Below are 23,826 nucleotides of genomic sequence, written 5' to 3'. Positions count from 1 at the left end.
GAGCCTCTTATTTTCTTTGGGTCAACCAGTGGGAAGTCTGTACTATTTCTAGATGACATGTACCCAAATGAATATCACAAGTAATTTGAAAAAGCTATATCTATATGAATAAAAAACAGTCTGACTAAAACTTTATCTAGTTTAAAGACATGACTGTGTGCAAGTTAAAGAAAAGATAGAATTAGGCACTCGTTGGCACTTGTTTCCTCGATCAAGCCTGACAAAACCTTACAATACTTTGTTATTCTTACATGTCTCATATTCATTGGATATGTTATCCGGAACCTTGATGCTTTTGTGCAGCCATTATCCCTACATGATTCAATAAATTATTCACAGAGGAAAACAGTATGCAGTACTGCTGACCAACACATAAATGAAACATTTATCTCTGGTAGAATCAGCAACCTGGTGAGGTCCCTGATCAGATCTCCTGCAGCTTTGTCTAAGAAGGACAAAACAGGTGGATTGAGGATAAAAAGCTCTGACCTGTGGGAAAGGACTGGTTGTTCTTTGACTCTAGTAACATCTCACCACCAGAACTGCATAAAAGTAGTTCTAAATGATCCATGACAATTCAGCATCAGTAGCCAAGCTTCTGAGAGCCAGCCAATGAATTACAACCTCCTGCTTCTGAAAGTCAGCCAATCCATAAAACATCACTCCACTTTGCACACTTCTGAAATCTTTAAATTTCATGCTTCCTAAATCTATATACGAGCATCTGTCCACACTTTTCAAACAGTGCCTTCCTTGTAATTGTGCCTTACAGCTCTCTTTTCATAATTAACAATTCAGTTTTCTTTTTTCCCTTCTCTCCCTCCTCCCTTCTCTTATTCCTTTATATTTCCCTTCTATTAAAATCTGACCTTTTTATCTGTCATCGATATTTCACTATGCAACTGATTTTATATCAGGTTATAGCCCCCAAAAACCAGAGGTGAAAGTATATGTTACCTATTCCTTTTATATTTATATACACATAATACAAGATTTTTATATAAGTGATACACTGATAAAAAATTTTAGTAGTTACACAGTATAATTCATGCATGATATTTTGTTTTGTTCTCATATATCAAAGAAATACACATCTTGATACTGTTTCAAAAAGAGCTATAAGTCAGCAATCTTGTGAATGTCAAAGAGTCAGCAGTGCAGAGGATACAAAAGAAAGGTTGTGTTTCATTTTGTCAACATTGGCTACTGGAACTTTAGAGAAAATATTGAGAAAGAAGGAAAAAATTTCATCATGGCTTTGACCTATCTTAACATCTCCTTGACATTTCATTAAGATCTATTTCTTCCCCTTCAGGATTTTCTCAGAGAATCTACTTTTCACCCGTAAATGAAAGAAAATAAAAAGCTACATAAGAAATGTTTGAAAGTAGAGAAATATTTTGGGGGGCATGTGTGTTTTGGGAGAAAAGAATGTATCTGGCAAGGAATTTGTTCATGTATTGTGTTTGGAAGTTGAAATATATCAAAGGAAATAGAATCTCATGATCTTATCCTAGAGAGATGCCAGCAACTGTGGAAGAAACCACTTAAGGGCTTTAGTAAAACTCATAGTATCGTTCAGTTAAATGCAAATTATAAAACACAAAGGTTGATTTTAATCCACTTTTCTTGCTTGGAAGAAAGCTTTAAGCCTCTCAAAATTCAGAGAGGCTCATATATTTAGAGCTAGTTAAAATCCTATTAAACCAAAGAGGGATTATGTAGATTAATAAAAGAGGGGGTTTATTTTTTGTTTGTTTGTTTTAATATAATATTCTCTGAACCATTCTTGATTATTGGAGTCCTCTGTTTGAGTCCCTTTCTGAAATTACTATTCATATAACCCTTGTAAAATGGGTAAGGGAGATTGATAGTTAATACTTTCTTGTGACAAATTTTACCAGGAATGAAGTCATTAAAAAGTACTTTCCTTGTAGCTGTATATGATAGAAGAACATATTAAGGTTAAAAATAAACTGTGCGGAAATGACTGCATAGGCTAGATCCACCAAAGCATTGCATTTGCCTATGAGATGAGAAGTTTTGCCAGGTTTACTTAAACTATTTGGTTTTGTTGTTGAGGTTTCTGTTTTTCTTCGGTCAACAGATAGGTAGATAGATAGACATGTATCTATATAGAACTGTCAATATATATATACTTGATCTCTTATTTTTTGAACAAATTTTAAAACAATATATATTAATGCATATTAATGTATTAATGACACATGGGCAATTCTTAAAGAGATTTTTAATTCTTCAAAAACATTCTATGTTTAGTTCTTTATAATAAGATCAAAGCTAACATATGTAGGATATATCTATCTATAGTTTCTTCTCCTACTACTTCTTTAAATCCCAGATAGATAATTAAAATAGAAAACTGGTATTTTTACTCCTTTTCAGATACAGAATTAAAAGGGGAAGCCTCTTTATTTACTTAACTATTTCTTGGGAGTCCTTACTGTATTTCAGGAATGGTACTATATACCATGTATGAACATGGACTATGTCGCTGAACCATCCACTAAAGGCAGTTGGTCATTGATTTCTTTATTCATTTACATAAATAAGGGTCTGTGCATACATACAGATACGGAAGTATAAGCAAGTGAAAGTACCAATATTGGCATATACACTGTAGAAAAGACTCAGAAAAACATAGTTGTATAGATAAAAAGCATTACGTTTAGGTACATTTAAATATTTTAATTAAGTTGATGTTCAAAAGTAGATTGAGCTCTTTTCTTAATTCCATTCCTGGGCTGTATTATTTCTAAAGAGGAACATGATTTAAGGCTTATTTAAAAATATCTCCAAAAAAGACAGTGTTATTTAAAAAAAAAAAAAAAAAAAAAAAACAAAAAAACGCTGTGTAGGCCAAGTGGGGAAAAATGGTAGAAAGAAATACCTTAGAGGACAGTTTTGTTGTACAACATTTGGCCTTAAATAAATGCACAGGCCTGCAAGTGAAAATGTATTACATATGTCAAAGGAACAGTAATTAAACTGCTCCCTCTAAGCTTTTTTGATAGGCCATTTTCAGAATGAATGGTTAAGGCTGAGAAAGGGCACTTGGCATTTAAGATCCCTGCCTTTAGGATATTATTCTCCCTGATTTTTCTATTCAACGTGATTCCTCTTTTCACTTTTATGCCAACTTAGAAGGAACTTTCCTGCTATTTGGGCAAAAGATGACTTTAGCACCCCATAGAAATTGTAAGTTGTTCCTAAGGTATAGTTAATTAATTTGGTCATTGAATACAAATGATTAATGATGATGATGCATACAGATCTTAAAGAAGGTGACAGATTTACAGGTTGTCATGGCCAAAATGACCAATTTTATAGTTTGGCTTTGACTAGTGTAAATTAATATATTTCGAGTGAGAGTTACAAGACAATTTAAAATTATTACTTGTTTATAGTTATGTGTGTGCTTGATATATCATGCATATGTATACAAATGTGTGTGTGGTTGTGTGTGTGTGTGTGTGTATTGTATTTTCTGATCACGGCCTATAATTTCTTTTTAGAAGCAAGTAATCCATGAACTAAATCATCACCAATCTTTAAAGAAACTGATAAAAGTTGAGTTATTTATTTATTTAAAAGTGATTGCAAATCCCTTTCAAAATACTTATAAAAATTAAATTTAATTGATATTTTTTCACATACTTTGATAAGTTTCCCTTCATTATATCACAACATATACATGTGTCCAGCAAGCACATAACTTGCTGCACTAAAAGTAACATTTTTTTTAATGTTTGTTTATTTTTGAGAGAGAGACAGAGTGTGACTGGGGCAGGCATAGAGAGAGGGAAACACAAAATCTGAAGCAAGTTCCAGGCTCCGAGCTGTCAGCATAGAGGCAGACGTGGGGTTTGAACTCAAGAACTGTGAGATCATGACCTGAGCCAAAGTCGGATGCTTAACAGACTGAGCCACCAAGGCGCCCCTAAAAGTAACATTTTTGTAACATTTATGATGGTACCTCTTTCTTATTTTCAACGTATCATGCAAAATCAGATACGAGGCCTCAAAATTTCATTGTGTATACAATCCTGCCATGTTTTGGTTTTTAAAAACCCTGCCTGGGGTGACTGGGTGGCTCAGTTGGTTAAGCGTCTGACTCTTGGTTTCAGCTCAGGTCATGGTCTCACGGTTTGTGAAGAACCAGACATGGGGCATGAACCTATGAACCATGAGATCATGACCTGAGTTGAATTCAAAAGTCAGACTCTTAACCACCTGAGCCACCCAAGTTCTCCTAATTGTCCAATGATTCTTTTTTTTTTTTTTTTAATGTTTATTTATTTAGGGAGGGGGAGAGAGAGCATGCCCATGTGCCAGAAGGGGCAGATACAGAGGGAGAGAGGGAGAATCTCAAGCAGGCTCTGAGCTGTCAGCACAGAGCCTGATGTGGGGCTTGATCTCATGAACCATGAGACCATGACCTGAGCTGAAATCAAGAGTCAGTCACTTATCCGACTGAGTCACCCAGGCACCCGTAAATATAATTATTTTAACATGTAGTCAGAATTTTTTATATTTTATACTAGCCAGTTATCCTGATAACTTTATATAGTAGATAGTTGTAAGAAATTTTATAGAGACCGGTTATAATTGTTAAATTCTAATAGTTTATAATGTAATTGAAGATGCTGAAAATACAGTTCATTTGGAAATCACTGTGTATATTAATAGATTTTCCTTAACATGACACTTAAAGTGTTGTTCGTCTTCTCTCAGCAAACAAGAGTGTTGCTGGGGCGCATGGGTGGCGCAGTCGGTTAAGCCTCCGACTTCAGCCTGGTCACTATCTCGCGGTCCGTGAGTTCGAGCCCCGCGTCGGGCTCTGGGCTGATGGCTCGGAGCCTGGAGCCTGTTTCCGATTCTGTGTCTCCCTCTCTCGCTGCCCCTCCCCCGTTCATGCTCTGTCTCTCTCTGTCCCAAAAATAAATAAACGTTGAAAAAAAAAATTAAAAAAAAAAAAAAAAGAGTGTTGCTAACACAAATGTCGTCTTGGCTTAAATATTTGTCTGTAACGAGAAGTACATAGTGCATAGATCAATTCAGATTCATATGATAAGCATTTTTTTCTTTTTTTTTTTAATTTGAGGTAATTTTAAAGAAATAAACAAGTCATTGGGTAGTTAAACATGATTTTAATTATATAAAATCACATATTTAAGAAGAGACATTTAAGTGTCAGTTTTTTTAAAGTGATGAGTCCATCCTGATAATTTATTCTTCTCTGACCGAGCCTTAGTAAAAGTTGTACTTGTCCAGGCAACTTACGCACATTCTTTAATTAGAAAGTCACTTTGTAATTTATATCAGGTAATGCATATTTGGTTACAATAAAAAATCCAAATCAAATTCAGGAAAGGAGAATTTATTAACTAGACAATGGTATCTCATGGTACCCAAAGACAGAAATATACTTGTATCTTACAAATCATTGTAACTAAGAACTAGAATGTCCTCTTGATTTCACATTTCTGTCTTCTTTCTTTTTATTCTCTTTTTCTCTTTGTGTTTTATTTTTGGCTTTCTTTCATCTCTTAGTGGTGGTGGCTTTATCCATCTAACAAAAATCATTGGCTTGTATTTCAAATAAAATATATTTCAAATATATTTCTTGTATATATTTCAAATAAAATATATTTCAAATAACCATACAACTTAATAAGATCTAAAAATCCCAAACAGTCTTAATATATCATAAACGTGAATGTCAAATCAATAGGGAAAGATAGATTAATCAATACATATTTGCAGATGACTGCCTCAACATTTGTTTAAAAGTACATTTAGGGGCTCCTGGGTGCCTTAGTCGCTTAAGCGTTGGACTTTGGCTCAGGTCATGATCTCGCAGTTCATGGTTTGAGCCCTGCATCCGTCTCTGTGCTGACAGCTTGGACCCTGGAGCCTGCTTCAGATTCTGTCTCCCTCTCTCTTTCTTCCCCTTTCCTGCACATGCACTCCTGTGCTCTCTCTCTCTCTCTGTCTCTCTCTCTCTCTTTCTCTCTCTCTCTCCCTCTTTCTCTGAAATAAAAATAAACACTAAAAATAAAATTAAATAAAAATTTTAGAAAACTACATTTGGAGCCATATCTACTACATTACATTCAAATACAACTAATTCCCTTTATTTTGATGTACGAGAGAGTATGACACTCGAAGCATTTTAACATTTTCAAAAGTATACCCAGTAAGTAATTTATTTAACACTGTTAACTTTCACTAAACATGTCAACTCCATGGATATTACATTGTTATATCAACAAGGGTATCTTTCTATTTCTTTCTTATGCCAATATGATATTATTTTACCGAGAGTTAGGAAATTCCTCAGACTCTGATAACATTAAAATAACATTATTTTTAAATATATCATAGCTTTTCTCATAAGATAGTTTTTCAAATATCTCAGCAATATATTACAGAGTTTCAAATGAAAAAAATACCTTTATAGATTTTACTTCAAATAAAATGATAAATTAGTGAATTTCTGTGAAATAACTATCATAAGCAAATATGGTAGTTTTAAAATTACCTATTCATTTCTTAAACGATACATGTTGTATTTCACTATTGACTTACTTTGGCTTTAGTACCTGTTTATCTTATTTGTAGGGAGAATGTTTGTTCCTGAATTATAGCAGTTTCCTTTTTCATGGTATTCATCAGATTATTCAATGTTCCCGTTGTTTGCCAGACAGCGATTCTTTCAAGCCCAAACATCTGCTTAACACTTGTTCCTAATCCAGTGTCAGGAACATAGAAGAAGATTAACATTAAATATACTCAATAATCTAAAACCACCTGCAATCCTTCCTTTCTAGTGAAAGCTAATGGACTACCACAAACTGCAGAATAAATACCCCATTGGCTCTTTCAACGGACGCGAACGGCATTACAGTCCTTCACGGCACAGTGTTATCAGAATTTTGCTCCTGACTTTGATGAGAAATGGTGTAAGTAGATCATGTCTACAAGGTGACAAGGATAGGGTGTTTTGTCTCCCTCAGTTAAAGACTGAAGCTCTAGAAAGTAGTAAGGGATGTGATAAGTGTATTGTAATCATCCACTTACGCCATTTTGTTTTGTTTTTAATTGAATGACCCTCAGAAGTTCTGCCTCCAGTTTATAGCAGAGCTTTAATGGGTTGAAAATCAATTTGAGTTATGGTAGAAACCAAGTGTGGTTATGATAGCTTATCTTTTTATTCAAAATAAATGGTTTCTGTTTGTATTTTCTATTTATTTTTCATTTCATCTTTCAACTTTACTTTCTTGTCAGAAAGTGGTGCCAAAGTATCTTTTTAAAACATTTACTTCACATTATTGTGTATTTTGTAATGATAATAATTGTTACATACTATTATAGAATGTTTTATTATTGCTTCACAAGAGCTATGTATTTGCACAATTAATATCAGATATTTAGTTAACCAATATTATGCTTATTCTTATTAGTAACATTATAAGAATACCTCTATTTTATTTTTTTCCCTTAGGCTACAAATACCAAGAATATCAGGCTAATTTATATCTACATTCATATTCATGACAACGTATCCTTGTATCTCTAACGGTTTAGTTTTGAAGCTAAATTAACTTAGTGGCAAAGGTTTAAGACTATTGTAGCTTCATTTGTCTTAATTTCCTTTTGCAATTTTACCAACTTTCTTTTGATTGGTGTTTGCCTTCTGTACTGTCTTGGTCTTAAATCCTGACAACTCATTCAAATCAACCACGAATTTTAAATAAGAAAAACATAGAAGCCTAAGTTATGCCCCAGGCCAAGGCCAATTAAATGAGTGTCTCTGGGAAAGGGGCCAGGGATTACGTTTTCTTCAAAAGTCTATAGATAAATCTAATACTCAGTCTTGTGATAATCACTCTCTTTAATATGTGCTTGGTATATATTGCTTAATATATTCTTCTTGTGACACATTAAGCTTAATTGTGTTTTTTATAAGGACGATATAATTGTTTATCAAAACTTATTAAAATATATTTTCTATTTTATTGGGGAGGTAACTTTATTATTAATTAGCTTTGGACTTATAATTATATGTCAGTTTTAAAAATTCCTTCTTATGATTTACTGTTTTTCTCGCTTTTCTTTCCATCCTTTCATATTTTTAAGAATGAAAAGTTATTTTATTTATTTACTTATTTATTTACTTATTTTTAAATGTTTATTTTTGAGAGAGAGGGAGAGAGAGAGAGAGACTGCGCATAAGCAAGGGAGGGGCAGAGAAGGAGGGAGACACAGAATCCAAAGCAGGCTCCAGGCTCTGCTTGAACCCACCAACTGGGAGATCATGACCTGAGTCAAAGCCGGATGCTTACCTAACTCAGCCATCCAGACGCCTGGCAAAAAGCTATTCTAAAATTGATTGGGCATAAAAATCATTTGGTTATCTTGCTCGGTTCATTTTTTTAGACCCCATTGTCAGACAGTCTGCTTCCTTACTTGTGAGATCAGACATGTAACTAACCCAAAAAACCATAGTGATTGTATATAGATGCAAACCTAAATACAAACATCAGTGAAAGGGATCTCCCCCCTCACCACATTTAATCAGAACTCCGAAGTGACAACAGTTCTGAAACAGAATTCTCAACAGGAAGTAACTGCTGGCCACAAAGTTGCTCTGGCCACCTTTGGCTTTTGTCACTTCTGCCAAAGCTACTTGTATTAACTGAAGACGACACTTGTCAGCATGCTGGATCTACTTGTGTCTCTTAGAAAAGATTAAAATATCTGGAAGAATCATGGTGATTTTTTTGGACATTTAAAGGGAAAACTGAGGATGTGCATACAGACTATGTAAAAAACCATAGCAGCAGCCATGTTTACTGGTGGGAATATGTTTCTCATTCCATACTTGTGTGTGTGTGTGTGTGTGTGTGTGTGTGTGTGTGTGTGTGTGTGTGTTTAGTTTTGAGAGAGAGAGAGACAGAGTGTGAGCAGGGGAGGGGCAGAGAAAGAGACTGAGACACCGAATCCAAAGCTCCAGGCTCTGAGCTGTCACTGCAGAGCCCGATGTGGGGCTTGAACTCAAGAGCTGTGAGATCATGACCTGAGCCAAAGTCGGCCGCTTAACTGAGTCACCCAGATGCCCCTCTCATTACATACTTTGAGTTTGCTGTCTCTGACCATAGGCCACAGGGACTCTGAGTATTCTGACTTCTATGTGTTTAGGTCATATCCTTTCCCAGACTCCTCTAAGTTATCTTCCTTTTTAGAAGTAGGATTTTTTGCACAGTAACCTTCATAGTACATGAAGTAAGAAAATATATACAAATATATGCAGAATAGATTCTTCCAGAGTAAACCCTCTGCCAATAGCACTTCCTTCCTATATATTACTAGCTTTAGTAAGACTCTCTGTTTATAGTTTATATAATTCTGGAATTATGTGTACAGCAATTTCTAGTCAAGATGGTATTTCCTTGTGTCTTATAGACCTAAAAATGCTCCTCTTTTAACCAAAATACATATGTGGTCTTTAGTTACTATGTCACAGAGGAGGAAATAAGTTAAATTCACCTTTTATCTAGTCTTTATATTAAATGCTATCAATGGTTATAGAGAAACATATAATTCAGTTCTACATCAGAACTTGATTATTTATATTATTAATGAAAATACACATATTACTGATACTTTTCCTTTTTGTTAGTTTATATATTTATAATTCTGAGATTTTGTGTCTGTCCTTTTTAACCAAAATGGGATTTTTGTTAATTAAAAATGCTTTTAAAATAATAATGAAAGAATGACTTTGCAGATTAGATGAAGTATTTACACTGGCTGTTAATTTTCAAAAGAAAATTTTATTAAATAAAGTCCTTGATGAAAGTGAATGCCAGAGGGATATTGATTTTTATCTGCTAATTATGCCCAGTACACACACAGAGTATTTAAGAATGCTTCTCTTTCTTCTTTGAAGTTTGTGTGTGTGTGTGTGTGTGTGTATGTGTAATGCTTTACAGATTTGCTGAATAAAATTGCTAACTATATAAAATAGAAGTATGTTATCTCAAAGAATAGAAAAAGTATATTTTGTCACAGCTAACACTGAAATTAAATCTTTGTTGTAATTTGTAATTTGTAGCAGTTTTAGGGATCTATGCTGCTATTGTAACTTAAGAGTGTTCTTTTTACCCTTCTTTCAAGAAATAGGTTACAAAAATCACAATGTCCTTAATTTTATTTTGAAAAATTGTTTTTTTATGTATTTTTAAAATTTTTTATCTTGATTTGTTTTTGAGAAATAGACAGAGTGCAAGCGGGGGCGGGGGGCAGAGAGAGAGGGAGACACAATATCCAAAGCAGGCTCCAGGCTCCGAGCTGTCAGCACAGAACCCCAGGTCGGGTTTGAACTCACAAACATGTGAGATCATGACCTGAGCTGAAGTCAGACACATAACTGACTAAGCCACCCAGTCAACCTTTGAAAAATTTTTTATTTTTAAAACTAGCTAAAATAAAGTGTCTGAAAAATCAGAAAACCCAATAAATGAATCCCTTCATTTTTCACGCCTAATTACAGTTTGCTATGATAATATAGGATTTTTTGCATCAAAACAGAGCTTATAATTATGCATATTAGATAACAAGAGGTTCAGTGAATTCTACAGGATGGTCATCATCCATGTTCTGTAAAACATGTTTATTACTGGATTGAATTTTATAGTTGGTGTAATGATAAAATATGCAATGATATTGTGCTGGAGAGTGACGAAAATATGTTGCATTCAACGAGTCAACAGAGATGGGTTTAATCTAACAATATCAAATTTAACAGAAATGAAGTGAAATTATCCATTTTGTGTCTGAGAAAAACAAAATGAGATTAGGAAAGTCAGAAGAAAGGAGACAAAGTTTAACACAAAACTCAGGAAGAAACAATTATAAATACATATAAAGTTCAAAATTTGTAAAAAGTACGACAGTACTACTAGAAAGACCAATTTTAAATTAACTCTACTCATAAGAATAGATTCAAATCAAGAACAAGATGATGGTCCTTGGGATGATAATGATATGAGATGCATTCCTATAACTAGCGCCCACATTAGGATGGCTTCCTGAATTCTTCTGGCCCTCTGGGGTAATAGCTAATTGAGGTTGTTAAGAGGTTTCACATTCCACCTGTGGTAGGTTCAACATGTGAACTTAGGTTTATTACATCACCCATTTAGTGAGTGTCCTAAGTACTGTGGACAACCTGGGAAAATGCATGTGACATATGCTAATTGATGATACCTAGCACAAATTTGTCTCCAATATGGCCTTGGTTCTTCCCATGTCTTTATCGTTACTCAGAGATTTAAAACCAAAATCAATGAGACACCATGTCACATCTCCCACTTATAATTTTTTTATTTTTTATTTTTAATGTTGGGTTGCCTGGGTGGCTCAGTCAGTTAAGCGTCCAATTCTTAGTTTTGGCTCAGGTCATGATATTGTGGTTTGTGAGTTCGAGCCCCACATCAGATTCTGAACTGACAGTGCGAGCCTGCTTGGGATTCTCTCTCTCTCTCTCTCTCTCTCTCTCTCTCTCTCTCTCTCCTTGCTCTTCCCTGATGCTTGCTCTTTCTCTCTCTCAAAATAAACTTGAAAAATAAAATAAAAAATAAAAGTAAAAACGAGACCATTGTAGAGTCATCCAGCTTCAACATTCCCTCTGATGTCTGTTTATGGTCTGTCCAGTGACCGTCATCCTACACTGTGGCGGCTGGAATGAGAAAAAGGACGGCTGATTACAACGGGCACACAGTCCTGTGTCCGCTTCTTCATTTTTTTGTTTGTAGGTTGTGTTTTTTTTTTTTTTAACTTTTCCCAAAGAGATCTGAATGCTTTCACTGTCAACTGCTTCCTCCTCAAATTTGACCATTATTACATTCATGATTTAAGGCCAGATTTTGAGATCTTGACTTTTAGAAATCTCGGCTGAAGGATTTAAAAGATGCAACTCATCATGATGTGCATCCATGTATAAAATCTGTAATCCCAGCGGCCCACCCGATTCTATCTGTAATATAGTAATTCCATGCACTTGTCTGTCTTTTTTTTTTTCTCTCCCCTGTGCTGCTGAGATTGAAATGACTAGAAGCAGAGCACAGAGGCTTCACTCCTTTGTCGCTCATGTGAACAGTGACAACACTATTCTCTTGTCCATTAGCCACCTGCTGACATGCCCAGACAGGTGTAGGTCCTTCGGTGCCCATATCTTTCACAAGTGTTCCAGGCTACGGTATCCTTGGGTCTATTTTACTCCCATTCTGTGCCATGCATAGCAGCCCTTCAGTCAGGACCTAGAGCTTTGCACCCACCTTCTATATAATCCACGGATCCACTGAACATTTGGCATCATCTGTCGCTTCATGAGATGCCAGAAAGATAGTGAAGACATGGTGATCACACGACCTGGCCTTTTAACCAAGTGCGCAAATAGTACTATTCCTGAAATGCTGCAGTTTGTTTATCCATTTCTGGAGTGAGGCATCCAGTGAGCTCCACCTCAGAAGGCAGAGTCATCCCAGATGGGCACAGGTGCTGACTTCATGGCAGAGCTGAGTTCACACCTCTGGGTCTGATGCATGTCTGCCTGCCCACTCCCCAAAGCCTGGCTTTCTCCTTTGCTTTCCTCTGAATGGAAGCTATCAAATAGGTTTCTCTTCCTGCGTTTCCTCTTGCTAGCTCTCCCCATGCCTCCAGCTCCCTTACGTCTTCCAGCATTTTCTAACAATGCTGGCTTCCCTGTGAGATCTGCCATGAGCATCGCACATACAATGGTGGAGCGCATCTCTTTCCTTATCCCCTTTCTCACTTATACTTCTCTGTACCACACTTACAACCTAATCTGTAACTTGTTTGTTCTGCTTGTTATATATCTCCCCCTATTGGCATATAACGTCTAAAAGGACAGAAAATATGTATTTTGTGTTTAGTGCCGATTCCCCATTTAGAAAACAGACACACATTCAGCTATTAATCGGTCATAAAATGAATACAAAGTAACACACCCATATCACCTCTACTTAGTTTATTCACCTCTCCACAGTTAAACCAGAAGATTATTTTTTATTAATCAGCAAACTATAGTAAATACTATAGTACAAAATTGATATGCCTTCAAAGGCTTAATGGAAGGATGGCTCACTGGGGCACCTGGGTGGCTCAGTCAGTTAAGCATCCAACTTCGGCTCAGGTCGTGATCTCACGGTCCATGAGTTCAAGCCCTGTGTCAGGCTCTGCGCTGACAGCTTGGGGCTTGGAGCTCTGGGATCCTGCTTCAAGATCGTCAGATTTTGTGCCTCCCTCTCTCTCATTCATCATGGCACTATTATTATTGTGGCATTTATATTCTCTCTGAGTTAGTATTAATGATTTTATTATTGTTTTATTATTGAATATCAGGTATGCATCCCCGTATTACTCATGACTACATGTGACGTTCAACAGTCAAGACAATCAATTGGAAGAGCTGGCCAGAAGAATTGTGACTTTTAATACCAGGTAAGGCCTGCATTGTAAATTTTGCTATCACATGGTTACATATCTTAGTATTTTATGTATGTCTATCACTGAACCAGTAACAGAGTAGATTATGGTCTACTGCAATAAACCAGAAGAAAATTATAGGATGTCTACATTTTCTTTGCACCAACTATAATTTGAAACATGGTAAATACAGATGAATATAACATGAACATGAAAATGATAATGCTAAATAGCCTATTAGCAAATTTATTAAAGCACTTTTTTGAGTAATGGTAGTAACAGTTGGGTAAATTCTGTTCCTAGAATACTAGGTAATTTAAAGCTGGTGAAATAAGCAACAATCATAAATAAATAATTTTGCATTCTCAATAGGTATCAGAAGACTGGATAAAACCCTTACCTTACTTACACCAAAAGCACCTTAAATCCAGTCTGAAACTAAAGTGAGACAAAAATTTTATATATTTTTTAGTGAAGTTAATTCATTATGTTGCAGGTGAAGAGACTATTTATTCTACATACTTTATCTCTTCCAAAGTAAAATGTAAATAATTGTCAACCACAATTAAAAATAATTGCTTTGTAATATTTTTAAAGTGGCAAATTAAATTAACAACCCATCTGACTATATCACCAAGCAAAAGTGTGCCAATAATCTCTAAAATAAAGAATAAGTAATTTTATGTATTGTAATTAAGGAAAGTTAAAAGCTAAATGGCAAAACAAATCATACGAGTACGAATATATACTACTTCTTCAGTAAAACACAGTTATACACAGACCCTTGTAGATGATAATTCAGAATGTAATGATCATCATTTATATCAGTAGAACAGAGTAGGCAGGCCAGAAATAGACCTCTATAAGTAGAGTCAATTGATCTTTGTCAAAGTAGCAAAGGCAACATGATGTAACAAAGGTAGACTTCTGTACCAATGCAAGAACTGCACATCCACGTGCAAAAGAATTAAAGTATACATAGACCTTAAACCCTTCGTGGAAATTAATTCAAAATGGACATAGACCTAAGCATAAAGTGAAAAACTAAACAACTTGTACAACATAAAATGAGAGAAGACCTTTGGTGATGGCGATGCCTTTATAGATATGATACCAAAGAAATTATTCTAGAAAGAAATAATTGATAAGCTGGACTTTATTAAAATTAAAAATAATCTGCTCTGCAAAAGGCAATGTCCAGAGAATCAGAAGACAAGCCACAGACAGGAGAATATTTGCAAAATCTTCTCTAATAAAAGATTATTATCCAATTTATGCCAAGAACTCTCAAAACTCAGTGGTAAGGAAACAAACAACCTATTAAAATGTTGGCCAAAGACCTTTACAGACACCTCACCAAAGAAGATATACAGATAACAAATAAGCATATGAAAAGATGCTCCACATCGCGTGTTATCAGGGAAATGCTTGTTAAAACAAAAATGAAATATCACCACACGCCTATTAGAGTGGACAAATTCTGGAAGAGTGACAGAACCAAATCCTGTTGAGGATGTGGGGCAACAGAATCTCTAATTCATTGCCAGTGGGAATGCAAAATGGCATAGCCCCTTTGGAGACTGGAGATTTCTGATAAAACTAAATCTATTTTTAACCTATGATCCAGCAATCAGGCTCCCTCACACATACCAAAAGGAATTGAAAACTTATGTTCACACGAAACCTACACACAGGCATTGATAGCATATTTTCTCATAATTGCCAAACCATGGAAGCAGCAAGAGTCTCTTCAGTAAATAAATGGATAGATAAACTGTAGTCCATCCAGACAATGGATTATTACTCAGCACAAAAATAAATGACCTCTCAAGCCATGAAAAGGTATGAGAGAACCTAAAATGCATATTGCACAGTAAAAGAAGTCAATTTGAGAAAGTTACATACTGTATGATTCCAATTATACAAGATTCTGCAAAAGGCAAAACCATGGAGACAATAAAAAGTTACTGGTTGACAGGATGGGAGGACAATGAATAGGGAGAACACAGAGGGTCTTTAGGGCAGTGAAATTACTCTGTATGTTGTTGTAATAATGGATATATGTCATGATACATTTGTATAAACCCATAGAATGCATAGTGTCAAGAGTGAACCCTAAGGTAAACTGTTGACTTTGGGTGATTATGATCTATCAACATAAGTTCATCCCTTATAAAAATGTGCCATTCTTGTTAGTTTACTGACAATGGGAGAGGCTATACATATGAGGGGATAGAGGATTTATGGGAAATCTCTGAACCTTCCTCTCAATTTTATTGTTAACCTAAAATTGCTCTAAAAATGAAGTTTTTATAAAAATTCCTATAGGAAAAAATACTACAGAATGGTGAGCCCAATATTTTGTGCCACTTTTACTTCTGAGGGATTCACTGATTTCTAAGTTATGCCTCACAAGAGGCCAGCCAGCTGGGGAGTACTCTTAAGTGAGGATATTGGGAAATTAAATATTCTCAAACGAATAAGTAAAAAGTTTGAGAGTTCAGGGCCTGCCATAAAGAAGGTTTTCTCAAAAAGGTTTTCTGTTGGAAATTCCAGAATGACTGCACACTCTCAAGAAGAACAAACAAAATAATACATTTTTAAGAAAGATTGAAACCAAGCATTAAAATAATTTCCTGACAATTAATTGATTAATTAGTGACATTTATGTCCTCAAATTGGCTACCAAGAGATATGTCTAAATAAACATAATTTAATTCAAAATCTCTTTACTATTTTATATTTAATGCCCAGCATCAAAACAAGATACTAGACATGCCTAGAGATAAGATCAAATATTAGAAAACTAATGGACAAAAAGGAAAAAAATGATACTACCTTAGACACAAAAAGGATGCATATATTGTAGTTGCCAGATATGGATGCTAAAATCACTACATAATATATTCAAAATTGTAGATAAAAATTGGAGAAATCATGTGGAAGTGAAATGTCCATAAATCATTAGATAACCAACTAGATTTTTATAAATCCCCCATCATGATACGTCAGGTGAATCTGATGAAAACACATTAAGGGCAGACTGTCTAATGTTAAAATCTATAATTTGTGAACAGATAAAGAGTTTAAATAATATTTGATTTTGTTAATTAACACATAAAAATTATGCTCACCCAAAGAATATACATAAACAATATAAGATTCAAACAAGAATCAAAAAGTGAAAATGACAGCAAAATTTTAAAATTAATACAAAAGAGTAAGGTAAGGAAGCAAAAGAAAATTAAAAGAAAAAAAAAAGGAGTAATGTCAAATATAATCCTATAATATATTGTTAGATTTAAGTCTATAAATAACGGTGATGATATTAAAAGTAAATGGATTGGCATGCCTGGGTGGCTCAGTCAGTTGAGCATCCAAGTCTTGATATTGGCTTAGGTCAGCATCTCACAGTTTTGAGATCAAGCCCCTCATCTAGCTCCATGCTGGGTGTGGATCTTACTAGCGATTCTCTCTCTCTCTCTCTCTCTCTCTCTCTCTCTCTCTCGCTCTCTGCCCCTCTCCCACTCACACTCTTTCTCTCTCTCTCAAAATAAATAAATAAAAATTTAAAATAAAATAAAATAAGATAAAAGTAAAGTAAATGGACTAACTTGTTATATTATAAAGTGTATTAATAAATCCTGCTGGCATGAGAAACATCTAAAGCATAAGAACCCAGAATGAATGGCAAAATACATACCAAATAATGTTCAATTTTTACAAAGTCCTTATATAGCTTTAGGCATGTCAGATAATATAAATTGGAAGGCAAAAATTATTACAAGGGATAAAGTTTTTACTCTAAGATTCAAGATGTTCTACTTACCAGGATGATATATAATTCTAAAACTTGTATAAGACACAAAATCAGCAATAAGCTTAGACTAACACAACAAGGGAAATTACCCTCAGGCCTGCATTTTTGAGGATCCTTCTCTGGCCATTCTTTAGCAATACCCTTTTTCTGACTAAGAAGTCCACTGGGCGAAAAAGAAAGTTTTTCTTTATTAAAGCAAATAAAATTGAATAATGCTACCGATATTAACAATAGAAAAACATAAAATTGAATTGGAATTGAATAACATTGAGTAATACTATTGGTATTAAAAATAAACAACATGCATTTAAAAATATGTATATATGAGAAAGCTATGTAGCAAAGCAAAGTAATGAATCACAAAATTCAGGAATGCAGTTACTCTGGCTTGGAGAAGGGAACATGATCACGGTGCATATTGGTCCTCAAATTATTATTTACATTTTGTTTCTTAAGTTTGTCAGTATGTGCACAGGTATTCATGTTACCATCATACTTTATACTGCTTGTGTATTTTACACCATCTTTCATATGTATGATATATTTCACAATTAGACAATATCAAAGGAAGAGACAAGAAATTTAACAATATGTAGATTACAAAGAGTAACAACAAAATGAACAAAAAGTATGAAGATAATTGAGTTCAGAAATAACGTTGTGACTTAAGCAAAACACATTGCAATTCTAAGTAAAATGTAAGGTCATTTTCAAATAAAGAATAAAGAAAGTAATCTTGGATTGCTCTTTATGTGGTTAGGGCTTTTTGAATTTAGGAGCCAAATCAGGAGTTCTCTATGTTTACTTTCTTAGGTTCTAAAATACTAAAAAAGTACTTAGGTGCTTAATTTGTTTGATTTGCCCAGGGGTATTGCTTATAAGATACTTTGCCAGGTTTTTAATGAAACCACTATCTGTGCCAGTGGTGTTTTACACCAGCTGTACTGGACTAATTATCTGGTTTCCTTAAATGTCTATTTTTGAAATAATTATGGCTTTTGAACACATAATAGACACTATGCTTGGGATAGACAAGAATTTTGCCTAAATTGTTTCTTTAGAAACTTTAAAAATAATTCCCATATACTTATTTCACTAGTCCATTGGTACCCAGACCCCAGCAATCTTGACCTTATCATTATACATGCAAATTTTATTTTAATTTTTTTTTTAATTTTTTTTTCAACGTTTATTTATTTTTGGGACAGAGAGAGACAGAGCATGAACGGGGGAGGGGCAGAGAGAAAGGGAGACACAGAATCGGAAACAGGCTCCAGGCTCTGAGCCATCAGCCCAGAGCCCGACGCGGGGCTCCAACTCACGGACCGCGAGATCGTGACCTGGCTGAAGTCAGACGCTTAACCGACTGCGCCACCCAGGCGCCCCCAAATTTTATTTTTAGATATGCATACACTTACATTTATTTGAGGCATGATTTGACTAAGTGTGGAATATGTTTTACCCTACTGCATATGAATTAAATATTATATAATACCTTCCTTAATTTTGGGGGGAAATGATAACATTTCTAAGTGGAAATTTGAGACCACAACTCATTTTGCACTATGTGATGAATTAGCTTATCTGATCACTATTAATTATCATAACTACCTTTTTACTGTGAAATAAACTTGACAAGCTAAATAGAGTGAAATGTAGATAGCTTAGCATAATTGACCAAACACACACACAAGCAGCCCCCCCTTCACTCACACACACAGACACACACACACACACACACACACACACACACACACACACACCACAATAGTGATCATAACAGTAGGTAGTTAGATAATTGTAGAAACGCAATGGCTTCATTTCGTTTATAGCCCTAATATTCTATAACTTCAAGAATATTATTATGAGAATAATATCACCTAAAGAAACTAACACTGTTCTATTTTTGTCCTTTTCTGGACCATTTAATACAATTTATGTACAACTTCAGTGTAGAATAGGGGTACCTGGGTGGCTCAGTCGGTTGAGCGTCCAACTTCAGCTCCTGTCATGGTCTCACGGTTCATGAGTTCGAGCCCCACGTCTGGCTCTGTGCTGACAGGTCAGAGCCTGGAGCCTGCTTTGGATTCTGTGTCTCCCTCTCTCTCTGCCCTTCCCTGCTTGTGCTCTGTTTCTCTCTCTCTCTCTGTCTCTCTCTCTCTCTCTCTCTCTCTCTCTCAAAAATAAATAAATATTAAAAAATTTCCTTCAGTGTAGAATGGATCTTAAAATATATTGTATCACATGACTAATCATACACTATATTTTAAAATTTTGGCACTCAAACGCTATTCAGAATTTTCAAGTTTGGTAGCAGATGAAATCATACAAATCATTTCATCCATGATCAGATGAAGAAATAGCATTTGATGCTGGAAGCATCTTTCAGTTATGTCTTTTACTTCATAGTTTTCAATACAACTGACAATCACAAATATGTCTTTATCAGAACAACAACAACTAGCCTTTTATATTCACATTAAATTTAAGACTTGGAAAAAAAGTCAAAAATTTTGTGCTACATTTTAACTTTCTGTGTTTACTGATATTACTAAGATAATTTATTTTAAAATATATGTTAATTATATTTTACTAGCTATATCAAACATTTTTATTACCTTTTATCTTTATGTTTTAGGTTCTTCTATCAGTATTTTGCTCCATATATAGTATATATATATATATATATATTTTTAAATGCCAGTCACAAGCTTGAGTAATTTAAACATGAGAAATGGCACCATCGAATTCTATTGGGGAAATACTATTGATAAACATTTTATTTAGTGGTAAAGTGATAGAGAAATAATGTGATAACAGGTCACATAATAATTTTGTTTAATATTAATTAACCCGAGTGGATAAACTCTCCTCAGTAAAGTTTAAATTGGATTAGCTAACAAATACTGATAAGCAAATAAATACCTTTGTCGAATAGAAGCAATACAGGATGTGTGTGGACAAATTTCATGGCAGCTTCCGCAGCAGAAAAAGCCAGAAGGACTGCATTTGAGTCTTGCCAGTAATATTTTTCATCTTCAATTTTGTCAGCTCTAAAGTGATGATTAGCCGAATTAGTTGATTTACAAAACCTATTCTACTTAAGAAGAAAAAAAGAAAAGAAAAATGACTCCTTACTATTCCTTAAACTACATTTTTCTCTATAATCAAATTTTACTTCAAAGATCCATTTTTTTGTATTATTCCCATCTATGATGTCATAACCTAATCAAACTCTCACTGATGTATTCTCTCTAAAAGGTAAACGTGTGTACTGACACACAGAGATTATTTATTGATAGAAGAATCCACAAAATTCTTCTCATCCCAATGCTGTAACTTTTTTTCTTTATACTTTTGTAGATAAAATTTCTAGATAAAATTACTAACAAAAGGATCTTCTGATACATTATGTATTCAAATTTTAGATGCAATAATAATTATAGTGGGTTTTGAAAAAATCGACTATGATTGATAATGTTCCTTAAAAACATTTCAAATGATTTTGTACTTCTCACATATATGGTTCTGTTTGCCTTTGCTGCATAAATTACTGAGAGAAGTTTAGATTGAAGCCAATAGTCCCTATTCAGTTATTTTCATTTCTTATTTCAGAAGACCCTAGCAGTAAACTCAAGATGCTATTCATTATTATAGTTGCTATTATTAGTTTTTTTTAGATGTCTTTTATAGGAAACCTTAGTATATTTGCTATATTTCCATTGAGTTGCTTTCTTTTTATTATTTTGAATTAATGAATATATTATTATGAATATCATTTACATCTATTTTTGTATATTTTTATCTACAATTAATTATGTGAGACATTTTTACTAAAAATACTCTACTGTAGAGCCTATGTAAGATTTCTTTAAGAACTACATTAGCATCAGCCTTCATACCATTGTAATTAGAAAGAACTTTTAGGACTGAGACAGGCTTTTTTTTTTTTTTTTTTCTTTAGGAAAGCACATAGTGAATATTTTAGGCTTTGAGATCTGTATGCTCTGTGTCACAACTATTCAACTCTGCTACTGAATGTAGTGCAAAAGCAGCCATAGGCAATATGTTAAAAACAAAAGAAGAAGGAAGGAAGGAATGAAGGAAGGAAGGAAGGAAGGAAGGAAGGAAGGAAGGAAGGAAGGGTGTGTTCCAGTAAAACTTGGACACTGACATTCAAATTTCATGTAATTTTAATATGTCATCAAATGTTACTTTTATTTTGAGTCCTAAAACTGTAAAAAACATTCTTAATTTGGGACTGCACAAAAACAGGTTCCAGACCAGACTAAGACATGTATTGAAATTTGCCAGCCCCTGATTTAGAATAATACAGAATATGATTAACAAAGCTTTACCCAATTGCCCTTACACAAAATTAAAGATTACTTTAATGTGGATGTAAATTATATGTATTTATAACACAGCAATAATGTCTTCATGTAATGGGCTGACTGTACTTTATGTATGCCATCACTTAAATCATTGTACAATTATTTCATGAAAAATATGCTTGCCAGCTTTACCCTTATTTACTAATTCTCAGATTTAGATAAAGAAAATAAAGACACTTTGGTAAGATATTTTAGCCAGCTTTACCCTAATTTACTAACTTTCAGATTTATATGAAGAAAATAAAGACACTTCCGTAAGATATTTTGTGACTTTCCTAGCCTGTAGATCTTTGGATTGTGTGTGTGTGTGTGTGTGTGTGTGTGTGTGTGTGTGTGTGTGTACGCGCGCACGAGCATATGTGTGGACACATAGATTGAATTTGGTGTTCTCTTATAGTGAGGCATTTTTCTTTTCTTTTTCTTTTTTTTTTCAAGCAAGCTGTCCATAAAATATCTCAAGTGCAAAGTATCACTGGAAATGTCACTGAAGGCAACGGTTACACCAAAATATAGGTCTTCAGTACTATCACAACCAGCTATTTAAGCTTACATGTTGTTTTTCAGTAACTATAATTATATGAAAACATATATGATTTATAAAATTAATTTATATCATTGTGTAGTGTAACATATTTTCTTGGCCTACGAACAATGTTATATAAGTTAGTAAGTCATGATACTTTTGGGGTATTATGCTGAAAATCATAATGCCGTTACTGTTGGGTGACAATTCACCATGGCTGTTTCTTCATATCTTGTGTCAGCTTTTGTTCCAGGTTATTTTCCAAGGATGATTATAGAGGAAGTAGCCTTGAAACAGTGCTTCCATCTGTGACACAATGCAGATTTATTTCACGACTAAGATAGCAAAGATAATGTCTCTTTTAGGGGCGATGGTTGGATAGGTCTGTTAGCAGCTCTTCAAAAAATGGAGTTTCCTAAATTTGAGGTTCCTCAGCTGTGACACAGAATTACTGTGTGTGTGGCACCCGCCTAGGCTGCCTCCCCATCTTCTCTGTGGGACTTTTGGGGTGATAAATAACCAACGTGAACATGAAGCTGAAGCTGCTTGCTGTGTTGTAATCAAGTTCTGTCTTTCTGACCCAGGAGTTTGATTTCCTCTGCCAGCACCCAGGGAATTGTGAGACTAACTTTTCAGTTTTAAGGTAAAGTAGCATCTGAGACCGGTCTTGACATACATGTTTTAACCTAACCCAGAATTAGAATAAGTTTTCCTTGAAAACGAACTCTAACTCAAAATATTTGCCAAATAATTACTTTTATTAGTAGATGCCGGTGTGTCTTATTCATGGTTAGATGTGTCATTAGGGACGTTGTTCCATTTTCTAGTTAAAATTCCATATTTTTTCATTAAATTCTAAACATGTAATCATTTTTAAACAAAATTATTTTTTGAAAATCCTATAAAACTGGTAAAAAATATGTGGGTATATTTCATAAAATTCAAGTTTTATTAATGAAAATGTGGTACATATATTAGAGAACTGTGTATTTGAAAGCCTAATTTTTACTTTCTATGTAAAACCATGATTGAGATAATGGATGTGAGACTGTTTTCCTCTGATTTATTTCTCAGTAAACAAATTGCTTAATATTGCAAAGTAGTTAGATATCTGAAGTGTAGATATATACCTGAAAAGATATCTGAAGGTAGTTAGATATATAGAATACATAATATTTCTCCTATGTCATGTAAAATATACAAATTGTGGGGCTACATTTTTGCTAATTAAATAATATATATTGACCTTTTTATTATATCATTTCTTATTTTCATCAACTGTATCCTTTTTCAATTTGTTTTTGAGCTGGTACTTAATAGAATATGAGTTGATTTCAAGAAGTATATATGTGAATATAGCTTAGAAGTTTTTTTATAATTATACAGGCCAGTGTTTATTTTTGTGGAGAAGAACAAGGGTGTTTCTGTAACGTTCTGTTTCTCGACCTGAGTTGTGGTATGTTTATTATTTGATAATTCATCATAGTGTGTGCACTATCAAATATGTATGTGATATTTAAATTTAAAAAACACTATACAAACTAGGTATTAAA

The sequence above is a fragment of the Leopardus geoffroyi genome, chromosome B1, assembly GCF_018350155.1.
Source record: "Leopardus geoffroyi isolate Oge1 chromosome B1, O.geoffroyi_Oge1_pat1.0, whole genome shotgun sequence".
NCBI lineage: Eukaryota > Metazoa > Chordata > Mammalia > Carnivora > Felidae > Leopardus > Leopardus geoffroyi.
Note: the sequence above shows the minus strand (reverse complement) of the source record.